We start from the raw sequence: 18,360 nt of genomic DNA, 5'->3' as shown, positions 1-18,360 counted from the left end.
GTCAGTTTTTTCCTGCTGAACTGAGGTTAACCCTCCAGTTTCCTCTGTTAACATATACATTTAAACAGTTACAATACTGCATGTACATTTTTGTTCTCTTCCGGTAGGGCACACTGTAGATACATTTTATGCACAAGCACTTTATACATACCTTTTCAACACAAACATTTTGCATAAAGCCATTTGATACACACGACATACAGTTCTAATATATATATGCAACACAAGCATCTAGTATGACATACAGTTCTAATACATTTGTGACACCAGAATCTTGTATAAATTAGTTTGATATTCACAAATGACAACTATTTACAAAATTCCAGCTAGCTGTGCTGGCAGTACCATTCAGTTGTACAGGAATGTGAAGCTGGGAGATGGAGATGAACAGGAAGAAGACCAGCAACACACAAACTAGTAAATACATGTGAGACTGCAAAGAATTAATCACATTTGTGAAATATGTCTGTAAAGTGGAGAAAGTGGACTTTTGTTGACTGTTAAAACTTTTGGGGAAAAGAAAGGTATTTGCCTCATTTCATGCCATTAATGTCTGGAAGGAAAAAAGGAGAACATAAATGGTTTTACTTAGTCAACAGTACTTCTATGAAGCCTTTCATGATATAAATTGCATGTTTTATAGTAAAGCATTTTTAGTTGTTCTTGTATGTGAAAAAGATATACACGCATTTTTTTCATTTCCTTTTTATTGTTAAGAACTACAGCCATTGCAATGCAGAGAGAGGAAAAAAGGTTAGATAAAAGCATGTTGTAGCCCCTTAGGTAGTTGAGGCCGGATATGGGGTACAAAAGTGTACAGGTCATAATATATGTAGAGGTGGGTATGCTTTCTTTTACATATGTGGATGTCTGGATTAAGACTCTTGCCTTAATCTAAAAACAAGTTTTAAGTGGAAACAAGTAAATAAGAGAAGACTGAATATAATGAAAAAAGTTTTCTTTAGCAATAAATACTTTAGCTTGTTTTTAGAAGCCTGCAGCTGAAAACTATGCATTTTTTTCTCTTCCATTTTCATGGAGACAAGTTGATTATAGGGTAATAAAAAGCCTGAATACTAGTTTCTCCAAGGCTAAAAATTTTCTGTCCGCATACAATTTGTTTTTCGCATCTGGGAGGGGAATAAAGATAAAAAGAACAGACAACAATTAGTGTTAAGAAGCCCAAGTAACATGTCTCAATTTCGGATTAATTCAGACTTGTTTACAGTTGTCTGCTCCTATTAGAAGGGTTAAACTTCATTATTCTAAGATCTTCATAATTTTGTGTTTGTATAACATTAACAAGTTATGGGGCATATGGAGGTATGTTTTTTGAAGGTTTTTTAATTAAAACAAAAAGTCTTTAAAGTGGCACAGGTTTCAATGTTGATGACATAACTGTACAAAGGATTACCCGGCTAAACATTAGTGGGTGCATACATCACAAAAGCTGGAAATAGACATCTAAAAAAGTTTTCATTTATAATGGGTGGGGATAATGACTTCTTATTATAATTGCAACACTTTCCAAATCATCTTGAAATATGAATGGTTTCACAGGTATAGACAAAAAAGAAAGAATATTTACTTATATTAAGAAATGCAGAGTGCAAACAGCAATGTTACAGGAGGCACATTTTTAAAGACCTGAACATGTGAATTTGATAAAGAATTTTTTTCAGGAGGGATCTTCAGCAGAATATCAGAGACGAAAGAAATGAGTTCCAATAGTGATAGAAGAGGGGAGAAGATAATAATGGCGGGTATGTGGTAGTAACAGGTACTGGCAAAGGATGAAGATTATGCTGGCATGTGTTTATATTCCACCCAAAACTGCCATCATGGAACTTAAAAAAAAACTGGGTGAAATAATCAGCTTTCAACAGGAATATTACTTATAGGTGGGGACTGGAATTCTATTTGCAACAATGAGGATCTATCTGGGAGACTAGAAGAGAAAATACAAAAAGAAAGAGGGTAGATTTTTGAAGAACTTTATGAAAATATTTGGTATGGTAGAAGCGGATTTAGTAGTATGAAATCAAAGAACTCAGAGAATTTACATATTACTCCCCATGGTACAATAACCAGGCTAGACAAGACAGAAATTACATTACACTGGAATATATGCACTTATTTGAGAACTTTGACACACATCTAACAATTATTTCAGCTCATGCACCAATAATTGCCTAGATAAAATTGCAGAGTAATGGAAGTAAAAGATGAGACAATGGCGATTTCCCACCTATGTGTTAAAAGAGAGGTAACGGTAGTGGAAATTATCTGGGAGTTATTATGGAAGATAGAAAGTACTCCAGGAGTTATAGCTAGTGATTGGGATAAAATAAAAGTGAAGTTTAAAAATTTGGGTATAAATAAAATAAAGAGAATCTGGTTAAGAAGTCATAATTATTTAGAGGGGCTGACAAAGGTTACAATTAGGGGGATATCCTAGTACAAGAGGAGGCACAACTGCAAACTGCTAAAGAGAAAATAAGGGAGTACCTAGATAATATGCATAAGTTTAGAAAGACTGCTGTTAAGCAACTATTGTTTTGCTAGTCACTCCAGAAGCACAAAAAAAACTTCTGGCAAAATGACATAGGCAAGAGAAAGTAGAAAGGGGTTGTTTCCAAACTTGGGGAGCATGCAACAAGAAAAATAACCAGAAGTCCTGTAGAAGTACAAGGTATATTTTGGAAATTTGTATAAAACAGAGAAGTGGGAGAAAAAGAAAAAACACACATGGAACCATTTATGGAGAAGTAAAATATGCTAAGGTTGGAGGTTGATGAGGTGCAACAACTACTGGTTAAGAGAGGAGGAGATGAAATAAAAATGGTGATATATAACCAATTTACAGGAATAGAGTAGATGGTATTCCAGTGGAAGTTAAGAGGGAAGAATGTGATAAAGATCTGGAAGGTTTTGTTTAACAGCATTTTAAAATGGGGGTGGCATCAGCATCCTGGAAGAAATCTGTTGCAGCTGTAATATCCTAAGACAGTAAAGACCCATTTGATCCAGCTTCATAAAAATGGCAAAGGTGATGTGAAAATTGATAGATATGGACCACTGCGGTTTTATGGAGGGAGGCAAACATTTGACAAAAAAACAGAACGATTATGACTATGAAGATAGCAGAATGTAATAAAATACGGCTGCTATTTGTGGTGTCTTGATGCAGAGAAACCATTCAGAGTAAGCTGGGATTTTATGAGTAGGGCAATGGAAGAATTTGCATTTCCTGATACAATAATAATGTTAATTAGTAGGATATTTGGGGGACTGGAGGCAGAAATCAAGTGAAAGGGTTCATCTGTTATAAGTTTGCCTGTACAGAGGAACTAGGCAGGGGTGTCATCTTTCCCATTTGTCATCTACATCATAATTAGAAGCATTGGCAAAGAAAAGAAGGGACTCTGAAACCCAAGGATGTAATTGGTATGGTGTTCAAGAAAAGTTGGCATTCATTTTCAGATGATATTATTTTGCACCTGACGGAACCAGAAAAGGACATCAAAGTGTTGTGGAATATTTTGGGACAGTTCCGTTTTCAGTGTATACGAGATAAAACAAAGTCTATAGCTACAAGAAACTATGTACCCACACAAGAAGCAGTCCAGTCATACCCATATTTATGGAACATGATAAAATTAAGTATTTAGGAGTAAAGATTAAAAAGGATTCTGTAATGATTCCCTGCTACCGAATTCACATCTTTCATACCAAACATTTAAATTAATGTTTTCAGAAATATATCCTTTTTTTGTTCTATTTTTCTTTCTAGGCCCCCAAATACATCCTCATTGCTGCAAATCAAATTCCAGTCTGACTTGTAAGTAATATTCCCTACTGAAAGCCAATTACTTCTCCCCAAAATTTTCAAGTGCCAAAATATGTCTTTTAGGTGAAAAATAAATACTTGCCAGTGTAATTCTCATCCCTTGCAGTAGCCCCTTACTACAAATCTACCATTAGCTTTTTTTCACTCTTCTATCACTACTGGAGCTCCTCTGGCAATTACAAGTACTCTACTGGAGCTCCTCTGGCAATTACTACAAGTACTCCCTCTTTTCCTTTGTCCCTGATACTCTGCAGAATATCCATACTGAAATCAAACAAAACCCGCTCAAACACAACCGGAAAAAATAAAATATAGTTAATAAAATATGACTTAGTGCTTTTGTCTGCCTATAACAGACTTCCTCAGAAACAAATAACTTTTAATTAACACACAACTTTAATCTCCTGGTACCTAATCACATGGTACCTAGTAAAGTGGTGTAGACATATTCATTTAGGTCCCTATACAGTGGTCCACAATTCTGAGAGAACCATACCATGGTCCCAGGAATGTTAATTGCAATACTTCTCACGTAGTCTATTTAGTTTCATATGATTCTTGTAATGCATATTATGTGGTAAAACTAGCAGAAAGCTGAAAGACAGAATATGGGAGTATTATGATATCAGGAAAAAGAAAAACACCAATGCCCTCTTTAGACATACTGCTGACTGTCCCAGTTACAGAAAGTTTACTTTTTTTGCTATTGACAGGCTGATGGTTGTTCCACTTGGGGGGAGACATTGAGACTTTGCTTGAGCTCAAGGAACTAGTTTGGCAATTGAGGCTCAATGCCTATATTTCACCAGGGTTAAATGACGGTTTCCATTTTTAGTGTTTTAAAGATGAAGGCTGCTATAGGTTAATCATGTTATTTATATTAAATATACATTTTATACATTTATATATATTTTACATATTTTCTATACTTTTTATACTACAAAATGGTTAGCATTTTAGTCAACTGTACTGCTTGATGTTTGGGTTTGCACATCTTTTTTCCTGTGGTCTTGGAGTGCAGTGATTTAATCTGATTTAACATGTTTAACCAATTAATTACATTTCTGTGCCTCGCATTGGTGGGCTGTGTGCATTTAATGAATTAGGTTTCACCAGAATTCACTGATAAAGTTTTGTTTTTTTAAATGTAAAGATGAAAGTGCTTAGTTTTCTTTTTGAATAATCAATTTATAGTTCCATTGGTGGTGTCCTTGCTGATTTTATGCTTTTGTCTAACTTTTCTTCATTTCTTTTGCACTGCAATGCCTACATTTCTTAATGCCAAAAAGGAAATAAACAGAAAGAAGAAAGGGTATCTGTTTACTTTAATAACTATCACATACAAGTAAAAATACTTTACTATAAAATATATTTGTGTTGTAAAAAGCTTCATAAAAATACTGTTAATAGAATGGTTTTACTTAGTTACCTTTTCCCTTCCCCCTCCCCTCAGAGTCCTCCCAAATATTAATGATATGAAGTGAATTGCAAATGCCTTTCAGTTCCTCACAAATTTAACAAAGTCAACAGAAGTATACTCTTTCCACGTATTTTTATACAGCTGTACTTCAAACGTGACTGATGCTTTGCAGTCTCATTTATTTACCAATTTCCATGTTGCTGGTCTTTTTTCCTCTTCAACTCCATCTCCCAGCTCCAGATTCTGGTTCAATGCCCCCTGTATTTCCTATTCTTCCCATAAACTCATGCTTTTTTTCGGTCTCCCAAGCATTTTACACTGGAACAGTGGAAAACGTTTCAATGACAAAGTCTCTGTGTGCTTTATTATCACAAGAATGAGAAGCAGAGTCCTCATGCTTGATGGCGTGGTTTTTGTTGGATAAAATGTCCTCGTTAGCTTGTTCTCCATCAAATTATGACTGATACTCCAAGAAAGAAGTATTTTAAAGACAGCTGGATACAGCAGCTTGAATCTTGCACCTTTCTCTTGAAATCCTTGATTACAATAATGTTTTTCTTCTACCTGTTGTAGAGTGAATAATCATTTCCCACAAACACTCCAACTTCAAGTTTGAATACTTTGCCCTTTTGCTACAGTTTTGTCAGGATCAATTATTTCTGCTAGTAGGCTGACATCTTTACTAATACTTTCAAGTAACTGTTCCTGCAGTGGAATACTAGTCCAGTTGCATATTTGTGCATTCATAAAATTACTACCATCTGCTCCTACTAGTTTCTCTGGTACAGCAGTACATCTCATTTTCCATACATGCTCTGTCCTCTAATTCTACTATTTTTTGAAACATTTATTTATTTATTTTTTCCAAACACCTTTGAGCATTTTCATGCTCCGCCAGCCTTTTCTTCATTTCAACCTCTGATGTTTGCAGTTTTATAAGCTCATCTGAATATTGGTTTAAAGCTTCTTCCATTTTTTTATCCTTTTGCTATTAGAGTTAATATACTCCTTCACTGTTTTATTTTAATCAGCTCTGTGTACGTTTGATTTATCTTTTCCTATAGATTACTAGAAGTCATATCTTGCACCAAAGCTGGAGCTTAAAGTGCTTTTTTGCTCCTCAGCTACAGGATTCTTCGCAGTCTGTGTTTTCTCTTTACCTTTTCAAGTTTATTTTCTTTCAGCCTCTCTTTCTTTGCAGGGATCCAAGCAGTATACTTATTAGCCAGTAACTGAATTTTCCTCAGTTTGACAATATTTCTGGCAGTTTCTATTTTCACACTGGGAAAGCTGAAGTCAAACTGTTGATTAGGCTGCAACCATATTTAAAATCAGGTGTTTTGTGAGCTTAAATCAAAATTTATAGTAGACAATCCCATATTTCGTTTCTGTTGAAAAACATGACTGAAGCTGTTATTTTTTGGAAATAAGTTTTTGCCTAAAGTTAGGGCAAATGTGGGCTTTGTCTCTGAGACCTTAATGAATTAGTTGAGGGATTGATTTGTGGTTTCTGGCATGGAATCTAAAACTACTTCAATGTGTTACAAAGGCAATATATGTTCAACTGTGTCTAGCTGTTCTGAATATATATTTTAAATTCTAGTATCAAACAGATCTTCTGAGTGACTAGCACAATTAAAAAAAAAATCTTGTAATGTTAAAATGGTTGGCTTTATTCAGTAATTGTTACTGCAGCCTCTGGCTCTCCTACTTTATCACAGTGTTTGGGGCGGTTTATTTTGGTTAAATTTATATTTCTGCCATTCTCAGAAAATACTGTATTTTTATTTCTGTTATTTTCACTTTTTTCTCAAATTTAAGCACCATGCATATATTTTCTTCAGTCGATCTCCCCCTAGCGACAGAGATTTTACTAAGTTAGCTTGCAGACGATTTAGAAGACAAATATGTTTATTTATTAGTATTTTTACACAGTTTCTTCCATATGTGCAGTTTAAACTTAAGAAGAAAAAAGTTTTCTGGTTGCCGAACTGTCGCTTGTGGTATAAATTACCTCAAAACCGATTTTGATATCATTATTCTTGTCAGCTGGACCTTGGGAAATGAGACTTAACTGGACCTTGCGAAATGAGACTGAACTGGACCTTGCGAAATGAGACTGAACTGGACCTGACTGAACTGGACCAATGAGACTGAACTGGACCTTGCGAAATGAGACTGAACTGGACCTTGCGAAATGAGACTGAACTGGACCTTGCGAAATGAGACTGAACTGGACCTTGCGAAATGAGACTTAACCGTGTAGCTTTAAAACATCCATTCAAATCAGGTAAGTCTAGAATTCCTCATTCTACTGGAAGGATCAATTTCTCCCACTCATCTCTTACCATCTTCCCCTCCCAGACAAATTCCTTCAACTATTATTGTCCACAACTTGTCCTCTGGTTGATAAAAATGTGTCCGATCCATATATAAAATTAAAGGGACTAAAAAAATTTTTATTACTTGTACCTTACTATCCATATTTATAACAGGAGCTTCTAGTTGATTAATTTTGGTCTCATCTTTTTAGTCTCTTCCCACATACCCTTAGCTGCAATAAGAGAAACCTTTTTAATTCATACTCCTAAACACTTCTGTTTTCATAGCCTCATACATATAGTGATTGCTGACGGAATTCAAGTGCGGGTACTTAATGTACAGCTATAGCCTTAAGTTAGTTTCCCTGAAGAGAGTTGGAACTGTTTCAAAATGTTCCACAACATTGAGAAAGTCCTTTTGTCGATTTATCAAGTACAAAATATCATCATTTGCGAATAAAGCCAATATGTCTCCATTATCATTCCAATTTTATCCTTGAATTTCTGAATCCATTATTTTCGTTGCCAATGGCTCTAAAAGTGAACAAAGGGGGCACCCCTGCCTGGTTCCTCTGTTCAAAAACTTGAGGGGAACCCTCCCATTTTAATTTGTGCTGTCAAGTCTTCATATACCCCCCTAATTAACCTTGTTGTTATAACAGAAAATGAGGATGCTTCCATTGCCCTACTCAAAATCCTAGGTTACTCTGTTGAATTTTATTCTCTGCATTAGGTCCCATATAACAGGGCTATCTTCTTGCATTCCCTCTGGATCATCATTGTTTTATTAATGTTGACAAAATGTTTGCCTCCTCTCTACAAATCCATATCTACATATCTGAAGAGCAGGTCCTCAAAGCCTTGTCCAAGGGAAAAAAGCAGCCTCTATGGGACCAGGTGATATCCCAGGCTGTCTAAAACATGAACTGGCATCACCACTAAGTACCCCTTTTCAATCACAGCCTAACCACAGGCTTTGCTCCTGCAGAATGGAGAACAGTAACAGTTATTCCTCTCCACAAAGGTGACCTAGTAACAGAAACAGGGAATTACAGACCCACAAGCCTGACTAGTCTCATCTGTAAGGCCATGGAACTTATTATGGACCTCATAAATAGACATAGGTGACCACCAAACCCTGGATTCTACCCAATTTAGTTTCATTAAGGACAGGTCCTGCCTGCTAAATCCGGTGGATTTCTTTGAAAATGTGACCAGGGCCACTGACGAGGGCAAATCCGTGCACACAGCATACCTCAACTTGGCAAATGCTTTTGACACAATCCCACATTCAGGCATTACTGATAAACTGAATGTAAACCCCTTCATTGTAAGATGGGTTGCCAATTGGCTCACAAACTGGACACACTATCAAAGTGGGCAACTCCACATCAACCAGCAGATCTGTTAGCAGCAGGGTGCCACAAAAGTCAGTACTGGACCCCCCCCCCTACTGTTTGAAATATACTTCTCAGAAGTTCAGGTCAAAACTAAGGGGTTGTGGCTGACCATGTTTGCAAACAGCTGCAAGCTAGGTACAATCATTGACTCCCCAAATGATGTTAGTATACTGCAGGAGTGTCGCACTTAGACAAACGACTGGTGCATTTAGTCATGCCCTCAAACTGAATTCAAAGAAGTGCATCATCATTCCCTTCAGTACAATGTCCCCTCACACTATCAAAACAATACCCCAAGTAACCATGAAGTGGTAAGGGACCTGGGAGCACAATTTGACTAGGACCTTAACATTGACCACCATGCATCTACTGTAGTAAGGAAAACTATCTACATAGCACACTTCATTAGTAAAGGCATTACCTCGAGAGCAAGAGAGGTTAGAACCACTCTATACTGGGCACTTATCCAGCCCACAATTGAGTATAATGCCCCGTTTGGCATCTACCATAGAAAGCACCTGCAGCAATTGGAGTGACCTCAGATGTTTCTAACACAGACTAAAGTCCCTGTCACTATATTCTGTATAATATAGACTTCTAAAGGGAGACTTATGCCTAGCCTACACAGCAATCCATGATCCAAACCTAATGAACTTGCTACATATCTGTAAATCAAAACGGACTAGGGCTACCCATTCCAGGGACCTAAATATGGCCTGTAACTTCAATAGGACATGCTGGAGGGAAATATTTATCTCCCAGCGACTGCCACATCTTTGGAACAGGTTACCAATTCATGTAAAACAGAACACCTCTATGACACTGTTCAAGAGGCACCTAGATGAGTGGATGGGGCACTGTAAATTTTTACAGGCAATAGCACCCACAACCCTCCTGGACATAGAAAGTCATCACTAAATGCAATCTTGGGTACTGACTAGCATTTCTATGGTATTACATTGGGATGAAATGGCAAGGCTTAAAATGACCTCTGGTTCGATAGCCTAATCTCCTATGATCCTATGATTTCTCAGTTTTGACCACCTTTGCTATTCTTTTACAAAGTATAGACAAATGCTTTATAATCACTGTTTAAAACTGAAATGGGTCTGTATGAAACTGGGTCCAATAGGACTTTACTGTCCTTACATAATACAGTCACCACATCTTTCTTCCAAGATGTTGGTGATTCCCCTCCTTTTAAAATACTGTTAAACAAATTCTTCCAAATATTTAGCACTTTCTTCTCGCCTAACTTCCAAACTTTTGCAGGAATATCATCTCTTCCTAGAGACTTTCTTGAACCTCATCTCCTCTTATCTTAACTATTCATTGTGGAGCCTCATCTTCCTCTAACCTTGGTATAATTAAGTCTTCCATAAGTATTTACATGCGTGTTTTTTGATTTCCACATTTCTCTGCTTTATACAAAATATTCATAAAATTCCCAAAATATCTCTAAACTCTGCAGATCTCATTACTTTTCTTATTATAACCTCCAAGTCTGTCGACAATCCCTTCTACTTTCTGTTGCTTAAGTTGTTGTGCCAAATGTTTTTGTGCTCTGGAGGCATCAACAAATAGTTGCTTAATAGCAATCTTTATGCACTCCTGCATATTATCCAGATGCTCCCTTACTTTGTCATTAGCACTCTACATTTCTTCCTCTTCTTAGGGTTCTGTGAGATCCCCCTTATTTTGCAATACTTTGTCAGTCCCTCTACGTTCCATTAGTTCTTAACCATATCTCTTTCTCTTATTTCTACTCTGTTTTTAAACTGCATTTTCATTTTATCCCACTCACTAGCTATATCAATATTTCTATCTTCCCTAATAACTCTTGACTAATTTCCAAAACACATTCCTTAAATGCTTCTCTTTTTAACAGGTAGGTGTGAAAGCACCAGTCTCATTGTTACTTCGTTACCCTGATTTTTTCGCAGTTTTTATTGGTGCATGATCTAAAATAGTTATTGGAGGAGTGCCAAAGCTTTCAATTAAATGCAAATGTTCATGTGAAATAGAATTTCTACCTAGTCTAGCCTAGTTACTCTACCTTGGTTAACAATATGTAAATGCAGTTCCTACTACTGAATTCACATGGGTAACAATATGTAAATTCAGTTCCTAATACTGAATTCACATGGGTAACAATATGTAAATTCAGTTCCTACTACTGAATTCACATCTTCCATACAAAGTATTTTTATAAATTTCTTCAGAAATTTACCCTCTTAGGTTCATAGGTGTGTACAAGTCTAAAGACAACCATTAGGGGCTTTTAAAGCCTAACCATGCATCCCAAATCTCTGACAAGTTCAGGTACTTTTGATAAGTGTAAGCAGGAGCTTGGGAGATGAAACATTTGCAATCATAGGTCTGGAAGATCAACCATTTACAGGTTGCCTGTATCCTTCAGAGACAGAGGTGCCAAACCAGGGATGGACTTCTTGTTCTCCATCCAACTGGCTAGGTTGCACTTGAATTGGTTTAGGAAGGAACTCTGCTTCACAGGGATGAGGATCCTGTTCCAGAGAAGGGGTAGTCTCCGATACATATCGGTCTCTCCAGCAGGTCCAACTTGTATCACAAGCAAGGTTCAAGTCTTTAGGATGGGTAATTCTGGTGCTTTGTTTTGCAAATATGCAAGAGGATCAGGGTGGAGTCCAACAATACCCTGTATGCCAGGCATAGATCCCATATCAACAGCCTGCAGGAGACAGAATGCAGGGAGAGGGATATGAGGCAGTCTACATAGGACATATTACTTATGCCCTGCATTCTTTTAGTGAGGAACCTCTGTGGACGTTCCAACTGCTGGATGTGCCTGGTTAGGTACATAGCAAAGGGGACATTGTACTCAATGACAGGTCTGATGAATGTTGAATACAGTGGAACAATAGCCTCCTTGGACCTAGATGCCATACCTTTGTTTATAAGTTGCACAAAACAAAACGATTACTCACTGTTGTAGACATGTGATGGTTAAAGGCTGTATTACTGTCTGGGTGGGTTCCCGAATCCCTGACTACTAGTCGACTCTTAGTTATTGTCATTAAAATAGTTACCAGGGGTGGATGACTTCCCAAATAACACTATAATACATTTCTTGGCATTTAGTTTAGTCCATGGTTCTGACACAAAATATTTGTCTGAGTCAGCCCTCAAGTCAGCCCTCAAAGGAGAATGTTAATGTTGGTAGGGGATCTATGACATTTGGTCAGCCAGTGGCCCTGGGCAGTGGCTTTGATGTCAGCAGTAAATGTCTAAAAACAAAAGGAGGGAAACCCAGGACTATCTACTGTTACATTTTCCCTTCATGTCACCCTTATACATCCTCACTGTTGCAAATCAAGTTCCACTCCCCACAAGTAACATTCCCTGCTGAAAGTGGACGTCTCTCAAATTTCTTAAGCTCCATAATAGCAGTTTTTGGTGGAATACAAATGTACACTAGCATAACCCTCGTCCCTTGCCAACAGCCCCTTATTTCCTTAAATCTGCCATTATTTTCTTTTGTCCCTCTTCTATTACTAATAGACCCATCTATCAATCTTAATTACTCCTCTTTTCCTTTGTTCTTAATATTCTGCTGAATATCCATACTGAATTCTTCTCCGTCAAGTCCACATGTTCATTTTTTTCTAAATGAGTCTCCTGCAGCAATGCTATTTGTACTCTGGATTTCTTAATATAATTCAATATGCTTTCCTTTTTGTCTATACCTGTTAAAGGCATTTACATTCCTAGATATTATGTATAGTGTAGCCACCAAGATAACAAGCTATTGCTCCCACCTGTTATATGCAACATGCTTTTTGAATGTGTATTTCCATTTTTTTGTGTTACATGCACACACCGTTTTCTCCCCATCTCTGTTTGGAGCAGTGTCACATTTTCAGGGCATGTTTGAATAAAAACCCTCAAATAAAAAATTAAACACATTTTCAAAACACCTCCCATCCCCTATTAACTTAGAATACACATACAACAACTATGTACATCTTTAAAAAATGAAGTTTAACCCTCCAGATGGGAACTGCCCCAAATTGACAGCTACACCCACAGGCAATACCTAACCTAAACTTATGGTTATCCATACAAAACTGCATGCTACAGTCTGTGTTCCCACTTACACTGATACCTCTTTGTTCTTTTTTTTTCTCTATTCCCCTCCCAAATGTGAACAAGGTCTGCCTTCAGAAAATATTAATTTTTAGCCCAAAGACAATATGCCCCATCTAAAAAAATAAATTGAAAACTGTTTTATTAACTGAATTACAGTGTTAAAGCTCCTACACAGGCTGCTACCTCTTATTCATGTCCCATAATTTTGAACGATTTTTCAAAGAACCGCTTGCCACTGTACCTTTAAATGTTGCATTTCCCTCAATAGAAAACTCTCAAGAGTAATTACTTGCACCTGCAGACAGCTTGTCACCATAGAAAAGTATTCAACAATGAAGCTTTGTCAATTTCACTCAAAAGAATGCATAGCTGCCATCAACTGCAGATTTGGCTCCCACCAAACATTTGCTAATAGAAAAAACAAGCCAATATCTTTATAGATGTAAGACACTTTGCATTTTTCATGGCTTTTATCATTTTCTCATGTGCTTATAAGTTAAGCTATAGGCATTAATCTAGGCAGTCACTCTTGCAAAAACAGAAATATCTTAATTCTACATATAAAATAAAAGCAGTGCACTTTCAAACCCCACCTCCACCCTATCAGACCAAAATCACAGCATATTAACATTAAACTTGTTTTGCCCAGGCTTTGTCTTGTTATACTAAAGCTGCTATAATACTTGTTTAATTTAATATCTTTAACAGATAATCACTGAAAAGACTCTCCCACATTTAAAATACCATGACAACATACTATACAAAACTGTTTTATTGTATATACCATGCAGCTTATTAATAGTGAAATATTTTTACAAATACTCATAAGAATAGAAATTGTTTTAATTACAATTACTGTTTGCATTTTAGTATCCTTCTAACTATTAATAACAAAGTGGAGTATATGCTGGCACTAGTTAGGGAGGTAAACAGGATGCAGTGACATTTCATCACCTGAAAAGGAATTTTCACCAGTATTTAATCAGCATGCGACTTCCAATATGGCTCTACATTGAGTAATAGCTTAACTCTAACTCTCTCATTGTGAAAACAGAAACTCAATAGAGAAGGCATGTAGACTTTGTGTTTATGGGTAAATTTCAGTAACTGGCTAGTAGGTGTACTACCTGGATGCCAGGAAAAAGAAATACAAAGCACCTGGAAAAAATCAGCTACAAAAAAGTGAGGAAGAAACACTGACTAGGGAAAGTTCTACAACTATTCAGCAAAAAGCAATGTAACCTCCAGACATGACTTCCAGTTACCTACAAGAAGATAAAGACAACTGTACACAGATCTGGTTAAAATAAATGAATCGCTGATGGAGTATATCAACACAAACAACAAAAGACTGGAAAAATGGAAGAAGCTTTAAACTGATATTCAGATGATGTGAAAATGTTGCAAAAAATCAGAGGATGAAATAAAGAAAAACCTGGCCGAATATCAGACTGCTCAGGAAGAGATGTTTAAAAAAAATAATAGAATTTGAGGACAGAGCACACAGGGAAAACCTGAGATTTTCAGCTGTACCAGAGCATGGAAGGAACAGACTGCTTATTTGTGCTTTCATAAAATTAATGCAAGTGGACTGGTATTCCACAGCAGGAGTTGTTAGCTGAAAGGACACATGTATGCTCCAAACCTGGCTATGAGAAAGCAACCTAGACCTTTAATAGCAAAGATGCAATCCTACCAGCAGGAGATGATTCTGACAAAACTGTGGCAGAAGGACAAAATACTAGAAGTGGGAGACAGCAGAGTGTTTGTAGAGAATGATTACTCATTGTACACCAGGAAAAAGTGGGGTACATTCATTCCACTATTCAGGGAATGTCAAGACAGGTGTGAGATTCAAACTGCTGAACCCACATGTCTTCAAGTTATTTTCCCTGGATTGATAAAAATCATTTTTGATGAAGCCTATGCTAATGAAGAAATACAAAAGTGTGTCCAACAAAAAGTGACCTGTGAAACAGGAGATTCTGCTTCTTGTTCTTCTGGTAATAAAGACCAGAGACTGTGCCTGTCAAAAATTTTCCATCATTTCAATGGAAAATGCTGAACGGAAGGAAGGACACATGAGAGTTGACTAGAAAAATCGAGTACACATTAGAAATGGGGACAGGATATGGGAGATAGAAATGAACAGTAATAAAAATCAGTAACAATTCAGGGTTATAATGCAAATAATATATCTCTGAAATATGTCAAAGAAAATCTGGAAATTTTGGACTTTTTCAGAATTTGTTGGACTTGTGGGAGTCTTTAAAATATATGTCCTGCTTCATATCACTAATGTTTGGAAAAATGCTTTGGGGAAGTTAAGTGCAAGTAAAGAAAAAAAATGTTCTTAAAAGTACTATTTTTCTGGTGTACGCTTTTCTTTGCGTTGTATAAAAACTTGTTATTTTTACATGGAGTGGGGACTGTAAATAGGTGTTGCCATTTTTTTTCCTTTTCTTTCTCCCTTCTTTCTTCTTGTTCAGAAATGTAGGCATTGCAATGTAAAAAAGCCTGGTTAAAAGAGCATGACAAAAGAAAAATTAATGTGCTTTTTCTCATTCTTGCATAGGGAATGATTAGATTTAAGGACCTTAGATTAATTTAGTAACAATTTTTAAGAGAAAGCAAGTAAATGAAAAAGAATACTGAACATTATGAAGCTTTTCCCTAGCAAATGAATATATGCTTAGCAGCAATTCTGTTTCTGCCCCCATGTCTCCATGGAAACAATCTGATACAGCAAAAGTGGTTACAGTCTGGTGGAGAGTGATTGGCTGGGAAAAAAGTAAAGAGAAACTGGCTAGGAGATCATGTTCTCTGAAAGCATTCAGGGTTTTTTCCAGCTGGGAAAGCTATAAAGATGAGACAAAAACAGCACTTAGATGCACAAGCTGCATCAAGCGTCTTAGCATGGATAACTTTTCTTTTAGGTTAACTCGAGTATGAGTGGGTCGCTGTCAATTTGGGACATTTGTTCCTATTAGGAGGGTAAAACTTCAATACTTCAAGACGTATATAAGTTTTGTGTGTTAGGTTTTGAGTATTAGGGTTTTTTTGAGGGCTTTCAATACAAAAATGTTTTGTAAGATGTGACAAAGGGTCAAATGGATATGATAAGAAGCTATATACAAGTTCAACCTAACAAATACTGTATATGCAGGCAGCACAAAAGCTGAAACTAGACATTTAACAAAAAGGTGCTGTACATAAAAGGTGATGATAGTAACTTTTTTAATACAATAATGCTTTCTGTAATCTCTCAATGTTAAATGGTCTCACAGATAAATACAAAAAAGAAAGAATAGTGAACGATACTAAAAATGTAGAGTGCAAATAGCAATAACCATGATACAGGAGACACTTGGAAAAAACTGAAGAGGTGAATTTGATACAGGTTTTCAGGATGGTCATTCAGCAGAATGTAAGGCATAGAGGAAAACAACAGTACTTGCATTAATTGCAACAGGAGCTCAATAGTGATACAAGGGGATAAAAAAGGGTAACGGCGGATTTGTAATGCTAAGGGGCTACTGGTAAGGGAAGAGGATTACCCTGGCACATTTATATTCCACCTAAAACTACTATAATGGAGCTTAAAAAAATTCTGAGAAAAATAATCAGTTTTCAGCAAGGAGTATTACTTCTAGGTGGGGACTGGAATTATTTGCAGCAGTGAAGATGTGTCTGGGGGACCCAGAAGGGTAAGTATAACAAAGGAGGGTAGATTAGTTTCATAAATTTCTTCAACATTTGGCATAGAAGATGTGAATTCAGCAATAGGAGTTCAAAGTGAACTTGTATATTATTCGCCAAGATACAAAAACTGGGCTAGACAAGATAGAATTTATATTTCAGACGAAAATGTCCATTTAATAGAAGGTCTTGATACACACCCAATAACCATTTACGATCATGAACCAATAACTAAAAAAACACAAGGTAATGAAATAGATGCTGATGCTTTCTCACCTGTCTGTTAAAAAGAGAGGAATTTAGGGAATGGGTAGTTGAGATCATTTAGAAGCTATTCGAGAGGATATAAATTACTTCTGGAAATATATCTAGGCAGTGGGATGAAACTAAGATGGAGTTTAAAAAGAGGGTGGAAATGAAAGAAAGGGAGCTATGATTAAAAAGTAACAAGAATTATTTAGAGGGACTGACAAATGATAAAGTACAGCAGAGTGAGGCACTCTCACAGAACGAGAGGATCAACTGCAGAATACAAAGCAGAAAATAAGGGATTCTCTCGATAATATAAACGAGTTTAGAAAGATTGTTATTAAGCAACTGTTTTGGCACAACGACCCGGGCAACAGAAAGTAGAAAGGGTAGTCACCAAGCTTAGGGAGCCTATAACAAGGAAGGTAATGAGATCCTGTAGAGGAAATGGAAATATCTCAGAAATTCTATGAAGGTCTGTATAAAGCAGATAAATATGGAAATCAAGAAAATATACAAATGGAAATGTTTATCTAAGAATTAAATATGCCAAGAGCTAGAGGTAGATGTGGCTTGATTACTAAATATTGGGATAGGAGGAGACTAGATAAAAATTGTGATGTATAACCAATCGACAATAAAGTCCCCAGGACTAGATGGTATTTCTGTGGAAGTTTGGAGGCTAGGAGGGAAAAAAACTTAAAGATCTAGAAATTTTTGTTTTACAGTATTTTAAGAGGAGAAGTACCAACATCCTGGAAGAAAGCGGTGACAGCTGTAATACCTAAAGTGGGTAAAGAGCCATCAGATCCAGCTTCATACAGGCACATTTCAATATTAAACCATGATTATAAAATATTCATGTCTATAATGGATAAAATGGCAAAAGTAATGCCAAAATTGATCGATATGGATCAATGTGGTTTTGTGGAGGGGAGGCGAACATTTGACAACAGAACACTGATGATCTAGAAGGAAGCAGAATGTAAATAAATACCATTATTGTTGGTGGGTCTTGATGTAGAGAAAGCATTTGAGAGAGTACGCTGGGACTTTATTAGCAGGGCAATGAAAGCATTTGCATTTCCTGAAAAAAAAATAAGGGTGATTAGGAGGATATATGAGGGACTGGAGGTGAAAATTAAAGTTGGTGGGGTCCTGTCTGATAATTTCCACTTGAGCAGAAGAACCAGGCAGGGGTGTCCTCTTTCCCCTTTATTTGCATTATATTTAGAACCACTGGCAAAGAAAATAAAGGACTCAAAGTCAAGGATACAATTGATATGGTAGTCA

The 18,360-nt window shown here is 36.6% G+C and overlaps 1 protein-coding gene across 1 annotated transcript in view; it reads right to left on the bottom strand.

Moving 5' to 3' along the window:
• The window catches only part of LOC122797217 (cytoplasmic dynein 1 intermediate chain 1-like), a 796,503-nt gene that overhangs the window by 719,465 nt on the left and 58,678 nt on the right, over window positions 1–18,360 (bottom strand). The window lies entirely within an intron of this gene.

This window comes from Protopterus annectens, chromosome 3.part0 (genome assembly GCF_019279795.1).
Source record: "Protopterus annectens isolate FY-2018-M chromosome 3.part0, PAN1.0, whole genome shotgun sequence".
NCBI classification, from domain to species: Eukaryota; Metazoa; Chordata; order Ceratodontiformes; family Protopteridae; genus Protopterus; species Protopterus annectens.
This window is presented reverse-complemented; position numbering and strand designations above follow the sequence as displayed.